We start from the raw sequence: 24,533 nt of genomic DNA, 5'->3' as shown, positions 1-24,533 counted from the left end.
TCCCCCAAAATGCCCACCAGGGGGCAGCATCGCTGCTGGCATAGAACCAAGGGTCTAAATCAGGGGGATCTCAAATTTTAGCTAAATCAGGGGGGTGGGGAGTGGGGGGGGAGGAGTTTGGGGGTGTTAACAGAATGGCCCCTGCTCTCAATAACACAATTGATTTCCTTATTCCTTTTTTTCTGTCCTTGCTCTTTATTTTTTATTATTTGATTTTGAGGAATAGAAAAAACATCCTCCCATGCACCGAGGCCACAGGATCGATCCCCGTTTGGAGCCCACGCCTGAATCTTGGGCTCAGTCCCCAGGGCGGGGTGTGCGGGAGGCAGCCGATCGGTGATTGTCTCTCTCATTGATGTTTCTCTCTCTCCCTCTCCCTCTCCCTTCCTCTCTGAGATCATTAAAAATATATATTTTTTAAAAGTATAAATCCGCCCTAACCAGTTTGTCTCAGTGGATAGAGCATCAGCCTGCGGACTAAAAGGTCCCAGGTTCGATTCCGGTCAAGGGCATGTACCTGGGTTGCGGGCACATCCCCAGTAGGAGGTGTGCAGGAGGCAGCTGATCGATGTTTCTCTCTCATTGATGTTTCTAACTCTCTATCCCTCTCTCTTCCTCTCTGTAAAAAAATCAATAAAAGATATATATTTTTAAAAAGTATAAATCCGAGATGTGCTTATGATTGGGCAAAGGTCACAAGGCAGGCTGGTGGGCGACCGGGAGGTGCAGGCCAGCGAGGTTCCGTGTGATGGGCCCGGGCCCCACTGGGCTCACTCAGTGCCCTACGGCTGGTTAAATATTTTGAGGGTCGGGCACACGGAGGAGGGTCCTGGGATGGCAAAGGGGGAAGATGTGAGAGGGCTGAGTAGGCTGGAGCAAGGAGGTGAAAGCCACATGAAAGGGTGGCCTTTCTCAGCTGGACGCCCTGGGCATCTGGGGCTGGTCATCCCTCGTCGTGGGAGGATGTCCTGCGTACTGGCCTCTGCCCTCGCACGGACCCTCCCAGGTTACCTGTGACACCCAGAAAGGTCTCCAGCCCTGGCCGGTGGCTCAGTGGTTAGAGTGCCGGCCAGGCATTGAAGGGTCTCGGGTTCCGTTCCTGGTCAAGGGCACGTACCTGGCTTATAGGTTTGATCCCCCACCCCCATCCCTCCCCCCATTCTGGGACCATGCAGGAGGCAACCAATCAATCAATATGCCTCTCTCACCTCTCTCTCTCTCTCCCCCCCCCTTCCTCCCTCCCTTCCACTCTGAAAAGTCATGGGGGGGGAAGGGGGGGAATATCCTCCTGTGATAATTAGCATCACAAAGTCTCAAGACATCCCCCAAAATGCCCACCAGGGGGCAGCATCGCGGCTGGCATAGAACCAAGGGTCTAAATCAGGGGGATCTCAAATTTTAGCTAAATCAGGGGTTGGGTGTGGGGGTGGGAGGTTGGGGTGTTCACAGAACGGCCCCTGCTCTCAATAACACAATTGATCTCCTTATTCCTTTTTTTCTGTCCTTGCTCTTTATTTTTTATTATTTGATTTTGAGGAAAAGAAAAAACATCCTCCCATGCACCGAGGCCACAGGCTCGATCCCCGTTTGGGGCCCACGCCTGAATCTTGGGCTCAGTCCCCAGGGCGGGGTGTGGGGGAGGCAGCCGATCGGTGATTGTCTCTCTCATTGATGTTTCTATCTCTCTCTCTCCCGACCTCTCTAAAAATCAATAGAAAAACATATTTTTTAAAAAAACATGGGTTTGTTGTTCCACTGACCTGTGCATTCATTGGTTGCTGCTTGTATGTGCTCTGACCAGGAATCACACCTAAAATTTTGATGTAGAGAATGGGGGACGGGAGCGGCTGGAAGAGGTGAGTGGGGGGGGGTTCGGGGGGGGGGACACAGGTGATACCTTCAACAATAAAGATTTTAGAAAGAGCCGAGGCCGGTTTGTCTCAGTGGATGGAGCGTTGGCCTGCGGACTGAAGGGTCCCGGGTTCGATTCCGGTCAAGGGCATGTACCTGGGTTGCGGGTGCATCCCCAGTGGGGGATGTGCAGGAGGCGGCTGATCGATGTTTCTGACTCTCTATCCCTCTCCTTTCCTCTCTGTAGAAAATCAATAAAATATATTTAAAAAAAAAAAAGATTTTAGAAAGAACCTTGGCCCATGGGGACGATGCTGTAACCAACTGAGCCATCCAGCCAGGACTTGCTCTTTCTCTCTTCCATTCCTTCTTTTTATTTTTATTTTTTAAAAAATATATCATTGATTTTTTTACAGAGAGGAAGGGAGAGGGATAGAGAGCTAGATTGAGAGCTAGAAACATCAATGAGAGAGAAACATTGATCAGCTGCCTCTTGCCGCAACCAAGGTACATGCCCTTGACCAGAATCGAACCCGGGACCCCTCAGTCCGCAGGCCGACGCTCTACCCACTGAGCCACACTGGTCAGGGCTAAACATATCCCTCCTCAGACTGACTTTATGGAACGATCCTAAGCCCGATGGACAGAGTGAAGAATTCAGCATTAATAACGCACATCCATGCAGGCAGAGATTTTCATTATGTGCTTTCTTTCTTTTTTTTTTTTTTTTTTTTTTTTATTTTCCTCTTAAAGTATTACAAAGGGTATTACATAAGTATCCTTTCCCCCCCCCCCCCGCCCTTGACAAACCACTACCCTCCCTTACCCCCCAGTGTCTTATGTCCATTAGTTATGCTTATATGCATGCATACAAGTCTTTCGGTTGATCTCTTACTCCCCTCCCTCCTGCCCCCCAACTCTCTCTGGCCTTCCCACTGCAGTTTGACAATCAGTTTGAGGCAGCTCTGCCTCTGTATCTATTATTGTTCAAAAGTTTGTAATGGTCTTTATTATCCATGAATGAGTGAGATCATGTGGTATTTTTCCTTCATTGACTGGCTTGTTTCACTTAGCATAATGCTCTCCAGTTCCATCCATGATGTTGCAAATGGTAGGAGTTCCTTCTTTTTAACAGCAGCATAGTATTCCATCGTGTAGATGTACCACAGTTTTCTAATCCATTCATCTACTGATGGGCACTTAGGCTGTTTCCAGATCTTAGCTATGGTGAATTGTGCTGCTATGAACATCTGGGTGCATATATCCTTTCTGATAGGTGTTTCTGGTTTCTTGGGATATATTCCTAGTAGTGGGATCACAGGGTCAAATGGGAGTTCCATTTCCAATTTTTTGAGGAACCTCCATACTGCCTTCCATAGTGGCTGCACCAGTCTGCATTCCCACCAGCAGTGCACAAGTGTTCCTTTTTCTCCACATCCTCTCCAGCACTTGTCGTTTGTTGATTTGTTGATGATGGCCATTCTGACAGGTGTGAGATGGTACCTCATTGTTGTTTTGATTTGCATCTCTCGGATGATTAGTGACTTTGAGCATGTTTTCATATGTCTCTTGGCTTTCTGAATGTCCTCTTTTGAAAGGTGTCTATTTAGATCCTTTGCCCATTTTTTGATTGGATTGTTTATCTTCTTTTTGTTAAGTTGTATGAGTTCCCTATAAATTTTGGAGATTAAGCCCTTATCCGATATGACGTTGGCAAATATGTTTTCCCACGAGGTGGGTTTTCTTGTTGTTTTGTTGATGGTTTCTTTTGCTGTGCAGAAGCTTTTTATTTTGATGTAGTCCCATTTGTTCAGTTTCTCTTTAGTTTCAACTGCCCTATGAGCTGTATCAGTGAAGAAATTGTTTTGGCATATGTCTGAGATTTTGTTGCCTTTGTATTCTTCTAGAATTTTTATGGTTTCCTGTCGTACATTTAAGTCCTTTATCCATTTTGAGTTTATTCTTGTGTATGGTGTAAGTTGGTGGTCTAGTTTCATTTTCTTGCATATGTCTGTCCAATTTTCCCAACACCATTTATTGAAGAGACTATCTTGGCTCCATTGTATGTTCATGCCTCCTTTGTCAAAAATTAATTGAGCATATTGGTTCGGGCTAATTTCTGGACTCTCTATTCTATTCCACTGATCTATATGTCTGTTCTTGTGCCAGTACCAGGCAGTTTTGAGAACAGTGGCTTTGTAATACAGCTTGATATCTGGCATTGAGATCCCACCTACTTTGTTCTTTCTCAGGATCGTTGCAGCTATTCGGGGTCTTTTTTTATTCCAGATGAATTTTTGGAGAGTTCGTTCTAGATCTTTGAAGAAGGCCATTGGTATTTTAATGGGAAGTGCGTTGAATGTATAGATTGCTTTGGGTAGTATGGACATTTTAATGATGTTGATTCTACCAATCCAAGAACATGGTATGTTCTTCCATCTGTTTATGTCTTCCTCTATCTCTTTTTTCAATGTCCTGTAGTTTTCTGAGTAGAGGTCTTTAACCTCTTTAGTTAAGTTTATTCCTAGGTATCTTAATTTTTTTGGTGCGATGGTAAATGGGATTGTTTTTCTGATCTCCCTTTCTGAAAGTTCACTGTTGGTGTATAGAAATGCCTCAGATTTCTTGGGGTTAATTTTGTATCCTGCTACATTGCCAAATTCATGTATTAAGTCTAGTAGCTTTTTGATGGAGTCTCTAGGGTTTTGTATGTATAATATCATGTCATCTGCAAATAAGGACAGTTTTACTTCCTCTTTTCCAATTTGGATGCCTTTTATTCCTTCTTCTTGCCTAATTGCAATGGCTAATACTTCCAGTACTATGTTGAACAGGAGTGGTGAGAGTGGGCATCCCTGTCTTGTTCCTGTTCTTAGGGGAAATGGTGTTAGTTTTTGTCCATTGAGTATGATGTTGGCAGTGGGCCTGTCATATATGGCTTTTATTATGTTGAGGTATGATCCTTCTATTCCCACCTTTCTGAGAGTTTTTATCAAAAATGGGTGTTGGATTTTGTCGAATGCTTTTTCTGCATCAATTGATATGACCATGTGGTTTTTTTCTTTCAATTTGTTTATGTGATGTATCACATTTATTGATTTACGGATGTTGTACCATCCTTGCATCTCTGGGATGAATCCTACTTGGTCATGGTGTATGATCCTTCTGATGTACTGCTGGATCCGATTTGCTAAGATTTTGTTGAGGATTTTGGCATCTATGTTCATGAGGGATATTGGCCTGTAATTCTCTTTCATTGTGATGTCTTTACCTGGTTTTGGTATTAGGGTGATGCTGGCTTCATAGAATGAGCTTGGAAGCGTTCCTTCCTCTTGAATTTTTTGTAGTAGTCTGAGGAGGGTAGGTTTTAGTTCTTCCTTGAATGTTTGGTAGAACTCCCCTGTGAAGCCGTCTGGCCCTGGGCTTTTGTTTGCTGGAAGCTTTCTGATGACTGCTTCAATTTCTTCCATAGTTATTGGCCTATTGAGGTTTTTAGATTCTTCCTGATTGAGTTTTGGAATGTTGTATTTTTCTAGGAATTTGTCCATTTCCTCCAGGTTGTCCAGTTTGTTGGAGTAGAGTTGCTCGTAGTATTGTTTAACAATCATTTGTATTTCTGTGGGGTCTGTTGTTATTTCGCCTCTATCATTTCTGATTTGGTTTATTTGGGACCTCTCTCTTTGCTTCTTGGTGAGCCTGGCTAGGGGTTTGTCAATCTTGTTTATCCTTTCAAAGAACCAGCTCTTGGTTTCATTGATTTTCTGTATTGTTTTTTTGGTCTCTATTTCATTGATTTCTGCTCTAATCTTTATTATCTCCTTCCTTCTGCTCACTCTGGGGTTTTCTTGTTGCTCTCTTTCTAATTCTTTGAGTTGTAGAGTTAGATGATTGACTACCATTTTTTCTTGTTTTTTGAGATAGGCCTGTAGAGCTATAAACTTCCCTCTCAGGACTGCTTTCATTGTGTCCCAGAGGTTTTGGATTGTTGTGTTTTCATTGTCATTAGTGTCCAGGATGTTTTTAATTTCTTCTTTGATGTCATCGGTAACCCAATCAATATTTAATAACATGCTATTCAGCTTCCAAGTGTTTGAGTATTTTGGGTTGTTTTTATTGTAGTTTATTTCTAACATTATGCCATCGTGGTCTGTGAAGAAGCTTTTTATGATTTCAATCTTCTTGAATTTGTGGAGACTTTGCTTGTGACCCAATATGTGGTCTATTTTTGAATATGTCCCATGAGCACCTGAGAGGAATGTATATTCCGCAGCTGTGGGGTGAAGTGTTCTGAAGATGTCAATTAAGTCCATCTGATCTAGTGAGTCATTTAGGATTGCTGTTTCTTTGCTGAGTTTTTGTCTAGCGGATTTATCCAGTGATGTCAGTGGTGTATTAAAGTCCCCTACTATGATTGTATTGTTGTCGATCTCTCCCCTGATATCTTCCAGAAGTTTTCTTATGTATGTGGGTGCTCCTGCATTGGGTGCATATATGTTTACCAGGGTTATATCTTCTTGTTGTATTGATCCCTTTAGTATTATGAAGTGGCCTTCCTTATCTCTGGTTATGGCCTTCACTTTGAGATGTACTTTGTCAGATATAAGTATTGCTACCCCAGCTTTCTTTTCCTTTCCATTTGCGTGAAAGATATTTTTCCATCCCTTCACTTTCAGTCTGTGTGAGTCCCTTCTAATGAGGTGGGTCTCTTGTAGACAGCAGATGTATGGGTCATGTTTTTTTATCCATTCAGCCACTCGATGTCTTTTGGTTGGAGCATTTAGTCCATTTACATTTAAAGTTATTATTGAAAGGTATTTGTTTGTAGCCATTTCTTTTTGTGTGTGTGTGTGTGGCTGTTTTCTTTCTGAGCTTGATATTTCTTCTTTTTACACCAGTCCCTTTAGCATTTCTTGCATGGCTGGCTTGGTGGTGATAAACTCCCTTAGCCCTTTTTTGTCTGTGAAGCTTCTTATTTCCCCTTCAATTTTGAATGATAGCCTTGCTGGATAGAGTATTCTTGGATTCAGTCCTTTGCTTTGCATCACTTTGTAGATTTCCGTCCATTCTTTTCTGGCCTGATGTGTTTCTGTTGAGAAATCATTTGATAATCTAATGGGAGATCCCTTGTATGTTACTTTCCGTCTCTCTCTTGCAGCCTGTAAGATTCTCTCTTTATCCTGAACATTTGTCATGGTAATTATGATGTGTCTTGGTGTGGGTCTTTTCGGGTTCACCTTGTTTGGGACTCTCTGGGCTTGTGTGACTTTTTTCTTCCCCACCTCAGGGAAGTTTTCTGATATTATTTCTTCGAATAGGTTTTCTAATCCATGTTCATCTTTCTGTTGTTCTGGCACCCCTATTATTCGTATGTTGTTTCGTTTCATGTTGTCCCAAAGCTCCCTTAGGCTCTCCTCCTGTCTTTTAATTTTTTTCTCCATTTGCCGTACAGTTTGAGTGTGTTTTGCTTCCTTGTCTTCTAATTCACTAATTCGGTCCTCCGCTTCTCCCAGTCTACTGTTGATACTTTCAATGGAGTTTTTTATTGAAGCTATGTCACTCTTCATTTCTTCTTGGGACTTACTTAAGTTGTTGATTTTTTCATCTGTTTCTTCTAGCTTCTTGCATAAGTAGTTGAGTTTTTCATCTGTTTCTTCTTGCTTCTTGAACATGTGGTGCATGTACTCTAGGAACCTTATTCTGAATTCTTTTTCCGTCATGTTGCATATCTCTGTCTCACTTAGCTGCTTTTCTGGCGAGTCCTCCTTTTCTTTCCTTTGGGGGTTTCTTTGCCTACCCATGTTTGATCTCGCTGACATATGTAGATGTTGAGGTGTTCAGTGGCTGCTCCCTGGGTGGCAGGGGCTCCTTGGGTTGTGGTTGCTGCTCAGACGGTTGCGGTAGCAGCTGCTTTCCAGTTGGCAGCAGCTCCTCTGGTGGGTGTTGTTCACAGCTGTGTTGGCTCTTCTGGCTGGTGGGGGGAGGCTTCACGTACAGTTGCTGTTCCACAGACAGAGGGTGTGGTGATCAGGAGGCTGTGGTGATCAGGAGGCTGCGGTGATCAGGGGGCTGCTGTTGCTTGGATCTGCTGCGTTGATTTAAAGGCACAAAATACAACAGAGCAAGGCACAACGTACCAGGCACTGAACACAAGTATATTCACAATATTAATAACTCCAAATAAAGGTGACCACCCGAATTAAGAGAATTAGGGGATAAGGGAGAAAGAAGAGAAGAAGATAAAAGAGAGAACAGAAAAGAAAAATAAGAAAAAAACAAACAAAAAAGGAGTGCAAAAATAGAATTGGGAAAAAAGAGGGGGGAAAAAAAGAGAGCGAAAAAAGAGAATGAAGTAGAAGTGGGGAAGAGACTCCCCGTATGAGGAGCAAACTCCAATAGAACTGCCACTAATCTCAACAAATTCCAGCAACAGATCCCTGGAGATGAATGCAAACTACAAACCACCAATAATATCCAGAGGGGTAAGGGAAAACAGAAGCACAAAAATAGCTGGGGTGGGGTGGGGGAGGGAAGGGAAAAACCAGCAGAAAAAAAAAAGAAAAAGAAAAAGAAAAAGAAAAACAACCTCACAACCAGTCCTAAAAAAGAAGAAAAAACACAAAACAAAACAAACAAATTAAAAAAAAAAAAAAAAAAAAAAAAAAAAAAAAAAAAAGCCCAATATATTCAACAATCAAGAAAACAATAGAAAGATAAGAGAGAAAAAAAAATGGTTGGAAAGTGAAGAAGGATAAAGAATAGGTGTATAAGGATTTAGAGCAGTAGATTGGAGATAAGATATATAAGTAGGGTGGAATTAGACAGGGGGTAAAAAGAGGGAATTGGGAAAGTCTGGAGCAGGAATAGGGTAAGAGAAACAGGACACCAAAAGGGGAAAAGTAAGGAAGAGGGTTTTAGCAAAGAGGTGGAATTGAGATAGGGAAAATTAATGCTAAAGGAACGATGAAAATAGAATGGAGAACACTAATCCCAAAAGAAAATAAAGAGAAAATAAAATGGCACTTTAAAAAATGGTAAAATGGTAGGAGTAATAATACTGGTTAAAAATAAAAATGTGGTAATTGAAAGGGTAAAATCAGGTGATGGAAAAAGAAGAAAAAGAGAAAAAAAAATTGGTTTCTTAGTAAAAAGGTGAAAAAATTAAAAAGAAAAAGAAAAAGAAAAAATTTGCAGTAGTGATGGTCTTTCGGTTCTTCTACTCTTCAGCCTGGTTCGCCTTGGTCCTGCCAGGTATTTAGGAGAGTGTTGCCTGCATTACACTGTTCCTCCGTGTTGTAAATCACAGTCCTGATTTTAAAGCAGGCCGTATTTGTGATCCAGTCTGCCTTAATTTGTATTCCCCTAAGAGTCAGTTTGTGGCTCAACCTCTGGGTGGCAGTGTTTTTGGGTTGGCCTCTGAGGCTATACAGCTTCTCTATCCTTTTTTAATCCTTACCCTGCTCTGTGTTGTTGGTGGGACTCTTTCTTTCTTTTTAAATATATTTTTATTGACTTCAGAGAGGAAGGGAGAGGGAGAGAGAGAGAGAAACATCAATGATGAGAGAGAATCGCTGATCGGCTGCATCCTGCACGCCCCACACTGGGAATCGAGCCTGCAACCCAGGCATGTGCCCTGACCGGGAATCGAACCGTGACCTCTTGGTGCAGAGGTCGATGCTCACCCACTGAGCCACGCCGGCCGGACCCAAAGCTAATTGTTGGATGTAAGTATGTCTCATGCAAGGTTTGCGACAGACTTAGACTAAAAACGGGCGTGTGGTTTGTCTGGAATGCAAATGTGACGTGGATCCCGCATGGTATCCGGCAGCCCTACCCGGAGCCCATATATATCTGTGTGTTTGACGTGTCCCCCTGGGACAGCTGCCAGCAGCTCCAGGTAGCCATGCTGAGGTCCAGAGGCCTGGGTGGTGCCATCCTGTCCCCCCCCATCGTCCACCGCCGCTCCCCTGCACGTGGCTGTGGGGCACCCCGATTCTTTTCATGATAAATCTGAACAGAGAATAAACTGCTGTTGCCGGATGGGTGGGGGGTTGGGGGGGCCGAGTGAAAGAGGGGAGGGGACTAAGAAGTACAAATCGGTGGTTACAAAACAGCCAGGGGATGGAGAGTACAGGACAGGGAACGCAGTCAGCGATCCTGTGATAACTGTACGGGCCCAGGTGGGGGCTGCTAAGATCGGGGAATCGCTTTGTCAGTTACATAAATGCCTCCTCGCTGTTCTGACACCTGAAACTAATATAATATTGAATGCCACTGTCACTGTAAAGTTTTTAAATAATTAAAAAATTATAGCCCGGCCTGTGTGGCTCAGTGGTCGAGTGTCAACCTGTGAGCCAGGAGGTCACGGTTTGATTCCCCTCCGAGCACATGCCTGGGTTGTGGGCTCGATCCCCAGTACGGGGGCGTGCAGGAGGCAGCCGATCCATGAATCTCTCTCATCACTGATGTTTCTCTCTCTCCCTCTCCCTCTCCCTCTCCCTTCCTGAGATCAATAAAAATATATATTTTTTAAAAGTATAAATCCACCCTAACCAGTTTGGCTCAGTGGATAGAGCGTCGGCCTGCGGACGGAAAGGTCCCGGGTTCGATTCCGTTAAGCGCATGTACCTTGGTGGCGGGCACATCCCCAGTAGGAGGTGTGTAGGAGGCAGCTGATCAATGTTTCTCTCTCATTGATGTTTCTAACTCTCTATCCCTCTCTCTTCCTCTCTGTAAAAAAATCAATGAAAGATATATATTTTTAAAAAGTATAAACCCGAGATGTGTCTATGATTGGGCAAAGGTCACAAGGCAGGCTGGTGGGCGACCGGGAGGCGCAGGCCAGGGAGGTTCCCTGTGATGGGCCAGGGCCTCAATGGGCTCGCTCAGTGCCCTACGGCTGGTTAAATATTTTGAGGGTCGGGCACACGGAGGAGGGTCCTGGGATGGCAAAGTGGGAAGAGGTGAGATGCCTGAGCAGGCTGGAGCGAGGAGGTGAAAGCCACATGAAAGGGTGGCCTTTCTCACCTGGGCGCCCTGGGCATCTGGGGCTGGTCATCCCTCGTCGTGGGAGGATGTCCTGCGTCCCGGCCTCTGCCCTCGCACGGACCCTCCCAGGTTACCTGTGACACCCAGAAAGGTCTCCAGCCCTGGCCGGTGGTTCAGTGGTTAGAGTGCCGGCCAGGCATTGAAGCGTCTCGGGTTCCATTTCTGGTCAAGGGCACGTACCTGGCTTATAGGTTTGATCCCCCACCCCCATCCCTCCCCGCATTCTGGGACCATGCAGGAGGCAACCAATCAATCAATATGCCTCTCTCACCTCTCTCTCTCTCTCTCTCTCTCTCCCCCCCCCCCTTCCTCCCTCCCTTCCACTCTGAAAAGTCATGGGGGGGGGGGGGGCGGGAATATCCTCCTGTGATTAATTAGCAACACAAAGTCTCAAGACATCCCCCAAAATGCCCACCAGGGGGCAGCATCGCGGCTGGCATAGAACCAAGGGTCTAAATCAGGGGGATCTCAAATTTTAGCTAAATCAGGGGTTGGGTGTGGGGGTGGGAGGTTGGGGTGTTCACAGAACGGCCCCTGCTCTCAATAACACAATTGATTTCCTTATTCCTTTTTTTCTGTCCTTGCTCTTTATTTTTTATTATTTGATTTTGAGGAAAAGAAAAAACATCCTCCCATGCACCGAGGCCACAGGCTCGATCCCCGTTTGGGGCCCACGCCTGAATCTTGGGCTCAGTCCCCAGGGCGGGGTGTGGTGGAGGCAGCCGATCGGTGATTGTCTCTCTCATTGATGTTTCTATCTCTCTCTCTCCCGACCTCTCTAAAAATCAATAGAAAAACATATTTTTTTAAAAAACATGGGTTTGTTATTCCACTGACCTGTGCGTTCATTGGTTGCTGCTTGTATGTGCTCTGACCAGGAATCACACCTAAAACTTTGGTGTAGAGAAGGGGGGACGGGAGCGGCTGGAAGAGGTGAGTGGGAGGGGTTCGGGGGGGGACACAGGTGATACCTTCAACAATAAAGATTTCGAAAGAGCCGAGGCCGGTTTGGCTCAGTGGATGGAGCGTCGGCCTTCGGACTGAAGGGTCCCGGGTTCGATTCCCGTCAAGGGCATGTACCTGGGTTGCGGGCACATCCCCAGTGGGGGATGTGCAGGAGGCGGCTGATCGATGTTTCTGACTCTCTATCCCTCTCCTTTCCTCTCTGTAGAAAATCAATAAAATATATTTAAAAAAAAAAAAGATTTTAGAAAGAACCTTGGCCCATGGGGACGATGCTGTAACCAACTGAGCTATCCAGCCAGGACTTGCTCTTTCTCTCTTCCATTCCTTCTTTTTATTTTTATTTTTTTAAAAATATATCATTGATTTTTTTACAGAGAGGAAGGGAGAGGGATAGAGAGCTAGATAGAGAGCTAGAAACATCAATGAGAGAGAAACATTGATCAGCTGCCTCTTGCCGCAACCAAGGTACATGCCCTTGACCGGAATCGAACCCGGGACCCCTCAGTCCGCAGGCCGACGCTCTACCCACTGAGCCACACAGGTTAGGGCTAAACATATCCCTCCTCAGACTGACTTTATGGAACGATCCTAAGCCCGATGGACAGAGTGAAGAATTCAGCATTAATAACGCACATCCATGCAGGCAGAGATTTTCATTATGTGCTTTCTTTCTTTTTAAATATATTTTTATTGACTTCAGGGAGGAAGGGAGAGGGAGAGAGAGAGAGAAACATCAATGATGAGAGAGAATCGCTGATCGGCTGCCTCCTGCACGCCCCACATTGGGGATCGAGCCTGCAACCCGGGCATGTGCCCTGACCAGGAATCGAACCGTCACCTCCTGGTGCAGAGGTTGATGCTCACCCACTGAGCCACGCCGGCCGGACCCAAAGCTAATTGTTGGATGTAAGTATGTCTCATGCAAGGTTTGCGACAGACTTAGACTAAAAACGGGCGTGTTGTTTGTCTGGAATGCAAATGTGACCGGGATCCCGCATGGTATCCGGCAGCCCTACCCGGAGCCCGTACATCTCTCTGCGTGTTTGACGTGTCCCCCTGGGACAGCTGCCAGCAGCTCCAGGTAGCCATGCTGAGGTCCAGAGGCCTGGGTGGTGCCATCCGGTTCCCCCCCCATCGTCCACCACCTTCCCCTGCACGTGGCTGTGGGGCACCCCGATTCTTTTCATGATAAATCTGAACAGAGAATAAACTGCTGTTGCCGGATGGGTGGGAGCTTGTGGGGGCCGAGTGAAAGAGGGGAGGGGATTAAGAAGTACAAATCGGTGGTTACAAAACAGCCAGGGGATGGAGAGTACAGGACAGGGAACGCAGTCAGCGATCCTGTGATAACGGTACAGGCCCAGGTGGGGGCTGCGAAGATCGGGGGAATCGCTTTGTCAGTTACATAAATGCCTCCTCGCTGTTCTGACACCTGAAACTAATGTAATATTGAATGTCACTGTAACTGGAAAGTTTTTAAATAATTAAAAAGTTACAGCCCGGCTGGCGTGGCTCAGTGGTTGAGTGTCAACCTGTGAGCCAGGAGGTCACGGTTTGATTCCCCTCCGAGCACATGCCTGGGTTGTGGGCTCGATCCCCAGTGGGGGGGCGTGCAGGAGGCAGCCGATCCATGAATCTCTCTCATCATTGATGTTTCTCTCTCTCCCTCTCCCTCTCCCTCTCCCTTCCTCTCTGAGATCAATAAAAATATATATTTTTTAAAAGTATAAATCCACCCTAACCAGTTTGGCTCAGTGGATAGAGCGTCGGCCTGCGGACTGAAAGGTCCCGGGTTCGATTCCATTAAGCACATGTACCTTGTTGGCGGGCACATCCCCAGTAGGAGGTGTGTAGGAGGCAGCTGATCAATGTTTCTCTCTCATTGATGTTTCTAACTCTCTATCCTTCTCTCTTCCTCTCTGTAAAAAAATCAATAAAAGATATATATTTTTAAAAAGTATAAATCCGAGATGTGCTTATGATTGGGCAAAGGTCACAAGGCAGGCTGGTGGGCGACCGGGAGGCGCAGGCCAGGGAGGTTCCCTGTGATGGGCCAGGGCCTCAATGGGCTCGCTCAGTGCCCTACGGCTGGTTAAATATTTTGAGGGTCGGGCACACGGAGGAGGGTCCTGGGATGGCAAAGTGGGAAGAGGTGAGATGCCTGAGCAGGCTGGAGCGAGGAGGTGAAAGCCACACGAAAGGGTGGCCTTTCTCAGCAGGACGCCCTGGGCATCTGGGGCTGGTCATCCCTCGTCGTGGGAGGATGTCCTGCGTCCTGGCCTCTGCCCTCGCACGGACCCTCCCAGGTTACCTGTGACACCCAGAAAGGTCTCCAGCCCTGGCCGGTGGTTCAGTGGTTAGAGTGCCGGCCAGGCATTGAAGCGTCTCGGGTTCCATTCCTGGTCAAGGGCACGTACCTGGCTTATAGGTTTGATCCCCCACCCCCATCCCTCCCCCCATTCTGGGACCATGCAGGAGGCAATCAATCAATCAATATGCCTCTCTCACCTCTCTCTCTCTCTCTCTCTCTCTCCGCCCCCCCCTTCCTCCCTCCCTTCCACTCTGAAAAGTCATGGGGGCGGGGGGGAGGCAGGAATATCCTCCTGTGATAATTAGCAACACAAAGTCTCAATACATCCCCAAATGCCCACCAGGGGGCAGCATCGCTGCTGGCATAGAACCAAGGGTCTAAATCAGGGGCATCTCAAATTTTAGCTAAATCAGGGGTTGGGTGTGGGGGTGGGAGGTTGGGGTGTTCACAGAACGGCCCCTGCTCTCAATAACACAATTGATTTCCTTATTCCTTTTTTTCTGTCCTTGCTCTTTATTTTTTATTATTTGATTTGGAGGAAAAGAAAAAACATCCTCCCATGCACCGAGGCCACAGGCTCGATCCCCGTTTGGAGCCCACGCCTGAATCTTGGGCTCAGTCCCCAGGGCGGGGTGTGCGGGAGGCAGCCGATCGGTGATTGTCTCTCTCATTGATGTTTCTATCTCTCTCTCTCCCGACCTCTCTAAAAATCAATAGAAAAACATATTTTTTAAAAAAACATGGGTTTGTTGTTCCACTGACCTGTGCGTTCATTGGTTGCTGCTTGTATGTGCTCTGACCAGGAATCACACCTAAAATTTTGGTGTAGAGAAGGGGGGACGGGAGCGGCTGGAAGAGGTGAGTGGGGGGGGTTCGGGGGGGACACAGGTGATACCTTCAACAATAAAGATTTTAGAAAGGAGGTCGACCAAGATGGCGGCGTAGGTAAACACCGGAGACCGCTGCCGCAAACAACCATTTCAAAAATACAACTAAAAGACTGAACGGACATCACCCAGAACCACAGGAAGGCTGGCTGAAGAGAGACTCTACAACTAGAAGGAAAGAGAACAGCAAATCGAGGCTCAGAGGCGGCGCAGTGTGGAAAATACAAAGGTACCGAGGTGCGCGCGAAAGCGGGCTGGTGGCTGAGGGCGCGGTTGTCGTTTTCTGTCGGGAGTGAGTCTCAGACTCTGGGCTCCAGATCCGGGCGAGTCTCTAGGGACCCAGACTCAAACGGGAGAAGCGGGATTACCCGGCATCAGTTGGAACCTGAGGGCAGCTTTCTCTCCGAGGTTTGCAGCGGCTGCCGGGGTTCTGAGAAGCAGAGCCTCTGGGAACGGGACTGAGCGTGGCCATAACTGCTCCCTCCGCCCGCCCTGTTGATCCCGCCCCGCCCAAAGCCTGCGCACAGCCATTTGCCGATCGCCTCAGGCAAAGGCTGGATTAGCGCCTCCCCAGAAGGCAGACGTTTTCCGCACAGCTGATTCCTATAGCCAGTCGGCCTGAGGGTCAAATCCCCCTAGTGTTAACTACAACAATTAAGGCTTGGCTAGAACAAGACTGCGCACAGAGACCACAAGGGGGTGCACCAAGAAAGCATAAAAGATGCGGAGACAAAAAAACATGACAGAAATGGAGGATATGGAGCTAAGAATCGCAATTTTGAGGGCTTGCCATAAATTTGTGCAGAACCTCACGAAAACTAATGAGACCCTCGATGCTACGATAAAGAAATTAGAAAGTAAGCATACACGGACTGAAATAAAGAATATTATACCCAATAGCAAACCAGAGGAGTACAATAATCAAACCAAAGATTCGACAAAAAACACCCAATTGGAAAAGCAAAATGAAAAAAGAATCCGAAAGTGTGAAGATAGTGTAAGGAGCCTCTGGGACAGCTTTAAGCGGTCTAATATCAGAGTCATTGGAGTGCCAGAAGATGAGAGACAGCAAGATATTGAAAACCTATTTCAAGAAATAATGGCAGAAAACTTCCCCCACCTGGTGAAAGAAATGGACTTACAGGTCCAAGAAGCGCAGAGAACCCCAAACAAAAGGAATCCAAAGAGGACCACACCAAGACACATCATCATTAAAATGCCAAGAGCAAAAGACAAAGAGAAAATCTTAAAAGCAGCAAGAGAAAGAGGCTCAATTACCTACAAGGGAATACCCATACGACTGTCAGCTGATTTCTCAACAGAAACTTTGCAGGCCAGAAGGGAATGGCAAGAAATATTCAAAGTGCTGAATACCAAGAACCTACAACCAAGATTACTTTATCCAGCAAAGCTATCATTCAGAATTGAAGGTCAGATAAAGAGCTTCACAGATAAGGAAAAGCTAAAGGAGTTCATCACCGCCAAACCAGTATTATATGAAATGCTGAAAGGTATCCTTTAAGAAGAGGAAGAAGAAGAAAAAGGTAAAGATACAAATTATGAACAACAAACATGCATCTATCAACAAATGAATCTAAGAATCAAGTGAATAAATAACCTGATGTACAGAATGAACTGGTGATTATAATAGAATCAGGGACATAGAAAGGGAATAGACTGACTATTCTTGGGGGAAAAAGGGGTGTGGGAGATGCGGGAAGTGACTGGACAAAAATCATGCACCTATGGATGAACACAGTGGGTGGGGAGTGAGGGTGGAGGGTGGGGTGGGAGCTGGAAGGAGGGGAGTTATGGGGGGAAAAAAGAGGAACAAATGTAATAATCTGAACAATAAAGATTTAATTAAAAAAAAAAAAAAAAAAAAAAAAGATTTTAGAAAGAACCTTGGCCCATGGGGACGATGCTGTAACCAACTGAACCATCCAGCCAGGACTTGCTCTTTCTCTCTTCCATTCCTTCTTTTTATTTTTATTTTTTTTTAAATATATCATTGATTTTTTTACAGAGAGGAAGGGAGAGGGATAGAGAGCTAGATAGAGAGCTAGAAACATCGATGAGAGAGAAACATTAATCAGCTGCCTCTTGCCGCAACCAAGGTACATGCCCTTGACCAGAATCGAACCCGGGACCCTTCAGTCCGCAGGCCAACGCTCTACCCACTGAGCCACACTGGTCAGGGCTAAACATATCCCTCCTCAGACTGACTTTATGGAACGATCCTAAGCCCGATGGACAGAGTGAAGAATTCAGCATTAATAACGCACATCCATGCAGGCAGAGATTTTCATTATGTGCTTTCTTTCTTTTTAAATATATTTTTATTGATTTCAGAGAGGAAGGGAGAGGGAGAGAGAGAGAGAAACATCAGTGATGAGAGAGAATCACTGATCGGCTGCCTCCTGCACGCCCCACATTGGGGACCGAGCCTGCAACCCGGGCCTGTGCCCTGACCGGGAATCGAACCGTGACCTCTTGGTGCAGAGGTCGATGCTCACCCACTGAGCCACGCCGGCCGGACCCAAAGCTAATTGTTGGATGTAAGTATGTCTCATGCAAGGTTTGCGACAGACTTAGACTAAAAACGGGCGTGTGGTTTGTCTGGAATGCAAATGTGACCGGGATCCCGCATGGAATCCGGCAGCCCTACCCGGAGCCTGTACATCTCTCTGCGTGTTTGACGTGTCCCCCTGGGACAGCTGCCAGCAGCTCCAGGTAGCCATGCTGAGGTCCAGAGGCCTGGGTGGCGCCATCCGGTTCACCCCCCATCGTCCACCGCCTTCCCCTGCACGTGGCTGTGGGGCACCCCGATTCTTTTCATGATAAATCTGAACAGAGAATAAACTGCTGTTGCCGGATGGGTGGGGGGTTGGGGGGGCCGAGTGAAAGAGGGGAGGGGATTAAGAAGTACAAATTGGTGGTTACAAAACAGCCAGGGGATGGAGAGTACAGGACAGGGAACGCAGTCAGCGATCCTGTGATAACGGTACGGGCCCAGGTGGGGGCTGCGAAGATCGGGGGAATCGCTTTGTCAGTTACATAAATGCCTCCTCGCTGTTCTGACACCTGAAACTAATATAATGTTGAATGCCACTGTCACTGTAAAGTTTTTAAATAATTAAAAAGTTACAGCCCGGCTGGCGTGGCTCAGTGGTCGAGCATCGACCTGTGAGCCAGGAGGTCATGGTTTGATTCCCGTCAGAGCACATGCCTGGGTTGTGGGCTCGATCCCCAGTACGGGGGCGTGCAGGAGGCAGCCGATCCATGAATCTCTCTCATCACTGATGTTTCTCTCTCTCCCTCTCCCTCTCCCTTCCTCTCTGAGATCAATAAAAATATATATATTTTTAAAAGTATAAATCCGCTCTAACCGGTTTGGCTCAGTGGATAGAGCGTCGGCCTGCGGACTGAAAGGTCCCGGGTTCGATTCCGTTAAGCGCATGTACCTGGGTTGCGGGCACATCCCCAGTAGGAGGTGTGCAGGAGGCAGCTGATCAATGTTTCTCTCTCATTGATGTTTCTAACTCTCTATCCCTCTCTCTTCCTCTCTGTAAAAAAATCAATAATATATATATATTTAAAAAGTATAAATCCGAGATGTGTCTATGATTGCGCAAAGGTTACAAGGCAGGCTGGTGGGCGACCGGGAGGTGCAGGCCAGGGAGGTTCCGTGTGATGGGCCAGGGCCTCAATGGGCTCGCTCAGTGCCCTACGGCTGGTTAAATATTTTGAGGGTCGGGCACACGCAGGAGGGTCCTGGGATGGCAAAGTGGGAAGAGGTGAGAGGGCTGAGCAGGCTGGAGCGAGGAGGTGAAAGCCACATGAAAGGATGGCCTTTCTCAGCTGGACGCCCTGGGCATCTGGGGCTGGTCATCCCTCGTCGTGGGAGGATGTCCTGCGTCCTGGCCTCTGCCCTCGCACGGACCCTCCCAGGTTACCTGTGACACCCAGAAAGGTCTCCAGCCCTGGCCGGTGGTTCAGTGGTTAGAGTGCCGGCCAGGCATTGAAGGGTCTCGGGTTCCATTCCTGGTCAAGGGCACGTACCTGGCTTATAGGTTTGATCCCCCACCCCCATCCCTCCCCCCATTCTGGGACCATGCAGGAGGCAACCAATCAATCAATATGCCTCTCTCACCTCTCTCTCTCTCTCTCTCCCCCCCCCCCTTCCTCCCTCCCTTCCACTCTGAAAAGTCATGGGGGGGGGGGGGGGGGCGGGAATATCCTCCTGTGATTAATTAGCAACACAAAGTCTCAAGACATTCCCCAAAATGCCCACCAGGGGGCAGCATCGCGGCTGGCATAGAACCAAGGGTCTAAATCAGGGGGATCTCAAATTTTAGCTAAATCAGGGGTTGGGTGTGGGGGTGGGAGGTTGGGGTGTTCACAGAACGGCCCCTGCTCTCAATAACACAATTGATTTCCTTATTCCTTTTTTTTCTGTCCTTGCTCTTTATTTTTTATTATTTGATTTTGAGGAAAAGAAAAAACATCCTCCCATGCACCGAGGCCACAGGCTCGATCCCCGTTTGGGGCCCACGCCTGAATCTTGGGCTCAGTCCCCAGGGCGGGGTGTGCGGGAGGCAGCCGATCGGTGATTGTCTCTCTCATTGATGTTTCTATCTCTCTCTCTCCCGACCTCTCTAAAAATCAATAGAAAAACATATTTTTTAAAAAAACATGGGTTTGTTGTTCCACTGACCTGTGCGTTCATTGGTTGCTGCTTGTATGTGCTCTGACCAGGAATCACACCTAAAACTTTGGTGTAGAGGATGGGGGGATGGGAGCGGCTGGAAGAGGTGAGTGGTGGGGGGGTGGGGGGGGAGGAAGGAAGACGCAGCTGATACCTTCAACAATAAAGATTTTAGAAAGAACCTTGGCCCATGGGGACGATGCTGTAACCAACTGAGCCATCCAGCCGGGACTTGCTCTTTCTTTCTTCCATTCCTTCTTTTTCTTTTTCTTTTTTTTTAAAAAATATATTTTATTGATTTTTTACAGAGAGGAAGGGAGAGGGATAGAGAGCTAGAAACATCGATCAGCTGCCTCCTGCACACCCCCCACTGGGGATGTGCCCGAAACCAAGGTACATGCCCTTGACCGGAATCGAACCTGGGACCCTTGAGTCCGTAGGCTGATGCTCTATCCACTGAGCCAAACCGGTTAGGGCCCTTCTTTTTCTTCAACTTATTGATTTGAGAGAGAGAGAGGAAGGGAGAGAGCAGCATCGGTGTGTTGTTGCACCCACTCATGCATGCACTGGTTGATTCTCGCAAGTGCCCTGATGCGGGATGGAACCCACAACCTTGGCGTATGGGGTCGATGCTCTAAGCAAGCGACCCAGCCAGAACTCACTCTCTTTTTTAGAATAAAAAAATGGTCTCTCGTTGTGCAAGGAAGCATCGCCGCCATCAGCTGCAGGGTAAGCCCAGTGCCTGGGACAGTAGTTGCCTTTTCCTGCCTTTCCTGTCTGTGCATTTACGAGAAAACAGTAACCCCGCATTCCTGGATGCAAACGCCTCCTCTGAGTATCGTGTTGTCTTGCCTTGACGTGGGAGCCTGCGTCTGTGAATGTTGGTGGCAGGCAAATGCCTCCTGTGTTTTGTGAATTTGTGGCAGTTCCGCTGTGTGGCCACTAGATGGCGATAAACACCAACAACTAGGAGGTCATTGTAGGCCAAGTCCAGCAGACACACTAGATGCCTCTATCCTGCTCACCCCGGCTCTTCCCCGTTTAACCGGATCCCCCACAAAGTACACATGCTTCTGATTCCTTAATTTCTGCTTTTATACCAATTGTTATATTTTATTATATTAATTTGATTTTTTTATTTGATTGGTTTTCAAGCTTTTTTTTTAATATTGATTTTTTTATCTTTAATTTCTTTATTGGTTAAGGTATTACAAGTGTGTCCTCATCCCCCCCAATTAACCCCCAACCTCCCTCCCTCCCCCTGCCCCCCGCACTCATACTCTCATCCCCCTGTTGTCCGTGTCCATTGGTTTGGCTTATATGCATGCATACAAGTCCTTTGATTGATCTCTTCCCCTTACCCCCACCCTCCCCTACTTTCCCTCTGGGTATTGATAGTCTGATCGCTGTTTCTCTGTCTTTGGATCTGTCCCTGTTCATCAGTCTATGTTGTTCTCTATATTCCACAAATGAGTGAGATCATGCGGTATTTATCTTTCTCTGACTGGCTTATTTCACTTAGCATAATACTCTCCAGTTCGATTCCCACTCAGGGCACATGCCCAGGGTTTCAGGCTCAATCCCCAGTGTGGGGTGTGCAGGAGGCAGCCAATGGGTGGTTCTCTCCATCATTGATGTTTCTCTCCCTCTCCCTCTCCCTCTCCCTCTTTGAAGTAAATTTTAAAATCCTATATAATAAAAGGGTGATATGCAAATTGACCCTAACAGCAGAATGACTGGGAACGACTGGTTGCTATGATGCACACTGACCACCAGGGGGCAGGCGCTTAACGCAGGAGCTGCCCCCCGGTGGTCTGTGCACTTCCACAGGAGGAGCTCTGCTCAGCCACAAGCCGGGCTGACAGCTTTGAGCACAGTGGTGGTGGTGGGAGCCACTCCCGCCTCCTCGGCAGCACTAAGAATGTCTGACTGTGGCTTCAGCTGGCAGGTGGACATCCCCCGAGGGCTTCCGGGCTGCCAGAGGGATGTCTGACTGCCAGCTCAGGCCTGATCTCACGGGGAGCGGGACTAAGCTGGCAGGTGCACATCCCCCAAGGGGTTCCAGACTGTGAGTGGGCACAGGCCAGGCTGAGGGACTCCCCCCTCCCCGGTGCATGATTTTTCGTGCACCAGGCCTCTAGTAAATATATAAAGAAGGACTTCACCTTTAAAAAAAAAAAAAAGCTGGGGACAGTGACACAGGAAGGGCCTAGGACAGGGGTGGGCAAACTTTTTGACTCGAGGGCCACAACGGGTTCTTAAACTGGACCGGAGGGCCGGAACAAAAGCATGGATGGAGTGTTTGTGTGAACTCATATAAATTCAAAGTAAACATCATTACATAAAAGGGTACGGTCTTTTTTTTTTTTTTAGTTTTACTCATTTCAAATGGGCCGGATCCGGCCCGTGGGCCGTAGTTTGCCCATGGCTGGTGTAGACGTTGTAGAACCCCCCTGCACATCTTTGCAAGTTCTTCACGCGACACTTTCATGGGCTTGTTTATCATGAATAAATTCACTATTCTGTGTCTAGACATAAAAAAAAAAACTTAAAAATGTTGCCCCAGCTGGTGTTGCTTGGTGGGTTGAGTACCTTGTTCTAGGCACCGGAAGGTGGCAGGTTGATGCCTGGTCAGGGCACATACCCAGGTTGTGGGTTTGATCCCTGGTCGGGTGCATATAGGATGCAACTGGTAGATGTTTCTCAGATTGATGTTTCTCTCTCCCTCTCTCTTTAAAAAAAAAAAAAAAAAAAAACAGCAACAAAACAACAAATTGAAAAAAATGTATAGCAACCCTGTACACCTAAACCATCACCATAGCATTTTTGAATGCTACTTCATTTATACACCTTTTTTTCTGATGTTTATAACATACCTATGTGTTCTTCTTAAAACTGCTTCTTCATGCTCTTCACTTACCTTTAGAAGTGATGACTTTTTTCTTAAAATAAAAGGGTTCTTTTTTTAATTTTTATTGATTTCAGAGAGGAAGGGAGGTAGAGAGCGATAGAAACATCAATGATGAGAGAGACTCATGGACTGGCTACCTCCAGCACGCCCCACACTGGCGATCCAGCCCGCAACCCAGACATGTGCCTTGACCGAGAATTAAACTGTGACCTCCTGGTTCACAGGTCGATGCTCAACCACTGAGCCACGCCGGTGGGGCTAAAAGGACTCTTTAAATGAGTACCAGGTTTAGGAGGAGGCAAGTGAGGCTATCACCTCAGGAGCAATACTAGAGGGGGTGCAAGAATTACACGATCAAGATAGGAAATACTGGACGCAATACTTAAAAAACAAAAATTCGTTGCAAAGTCATTTTCACAAAATATAAAACTGGAAAATAAACACAGGACCCTCAAGAGGGCATGCGCGATTAATGAAATGATTTCTCTCTTGCAATTTTTTCTTGAGGTCATGCATGGATCAGTCTTGAAGGAAGTGGACAAGTCCTTTTACTTGTTTATGACTGGAATCCACAGTACAGCAGTATAAAATGGAAGGACTTGTGTTATTACACATACGTGTTTGTGTGACTTAATTATTTTAAATTCATTGAATTGAGAACGAGAGGAAGGAGAGAGAGAGAGAGAGAGAGAGACATCGATTTGTTGTTCCACTTATTGATGCATTCACTGATCGCTTCTTGCCTGTGCCCTGACCGGGGATCAAACCTGCAACCTTGGTGTATGGGGATGACGTTCTAATCAACTGTGCTACCCAGTCAGGGCACTTGCCTGGGTTGCGGGCTCCATCCCCAGTGTGGGGCGTGCAGGAGGCAGCCGATCCATGATTCTCTCTCATCATCGATGTCTCTCTCTCTCTCCCTCTCCCTTCCTCTCTGAAATCAATAAAAGAAATATATATTTAAAAAAAAAAAAAAAACCCAGCCCCACCCTCAATGGAGACTGCTAAGATGGCTTAATCTACTTCCGGTGCCGCTAGAGCCCCTGACTAACATGAGTCTGTCGGCTGCCTGTCATCAGCCACTGAATGACGTCGGGTCGGGCCGGGGGTCCACGCTCTGCCGGTTCTCCTCTCCAGTCGACACCCCTTTCAGTCCGGGTGCCAGGCCTTGAAGCCACCGTGTGGGCGCAGGGGTGACCCCACATTTACATCCGGGCGCCAACGCTCTCCCAACATGGCGGACTTGGTGGACTTCGAATGGGCCGCGCAGCAGGCGGGAGGCCTGCACTCACCGGGCCTCCTCCACCCGGGCCTCCAGCCTCGGGGGGTGGCAAACCCATCCCCTCGAGTGACTTGGGCCCGACCGCGTGGTTCGGAAGTTCGGGTGTCGTGGTTCTGAAGGAGGTTCCGGTCCCAACAAAAATCCCCAGCGAGCTCGGTAGTTGAGTGCGCCAGGTGCGCCAGGGGCGTGAAGTGAGGAGGCGGGACTTCCGGCGTCCTCCTCAGGAGGGGGTTTTAAGTGACGTTTCACGTAGCTGTCTCTCCAGGAGCGAATCTGGGGAGGAGGTAGCGGGACTGGGGGAGGCGCCAGGTGAGCCCAGGGACCAGGCCCGGAACCCCAGGCGAAGTTCCCCGCCTCCAGAGCCTCCATTCCCCCTCCACTTCGGCAGCCGGTGCGCCTTTTCCTCGAAGAACGACTTCCTGGTTAAGGCGCGTCGGGTTCCCGCGTCGTGGGCTAGACGGAGGCGGGCGAACTACGTTACCCAGAAGGCTGTGTTTCATGAGCCTGACGCGGACGCTGGCCAATGACGGCCCGGGAGAGGGGGGCATTTCCGGAAGCTCCCGTACGTGGGC

Source organism: Myotis yumanensis, unplaced genomic scaffold (assembly GCF_028538775.1).
Source record: "Myotis yumanensis isolate MYYU_CA2020_CCGP unplaced genomic scaffold, mMyoYum1.0.hap1 SCAF_23, whole genome shotgun sequence".
Classification (NCBI taxonomy): Eukaryota; Metazoa; Chordata; class Mammalia; order Chiroptera; family Vespertilionidae; genus Myotis; species Myotis yumanensis.
The sequence above is the reverse complement of the archived record's forward strand: the minus strand, read 5'-3'. Positions refer to the sequence as shown.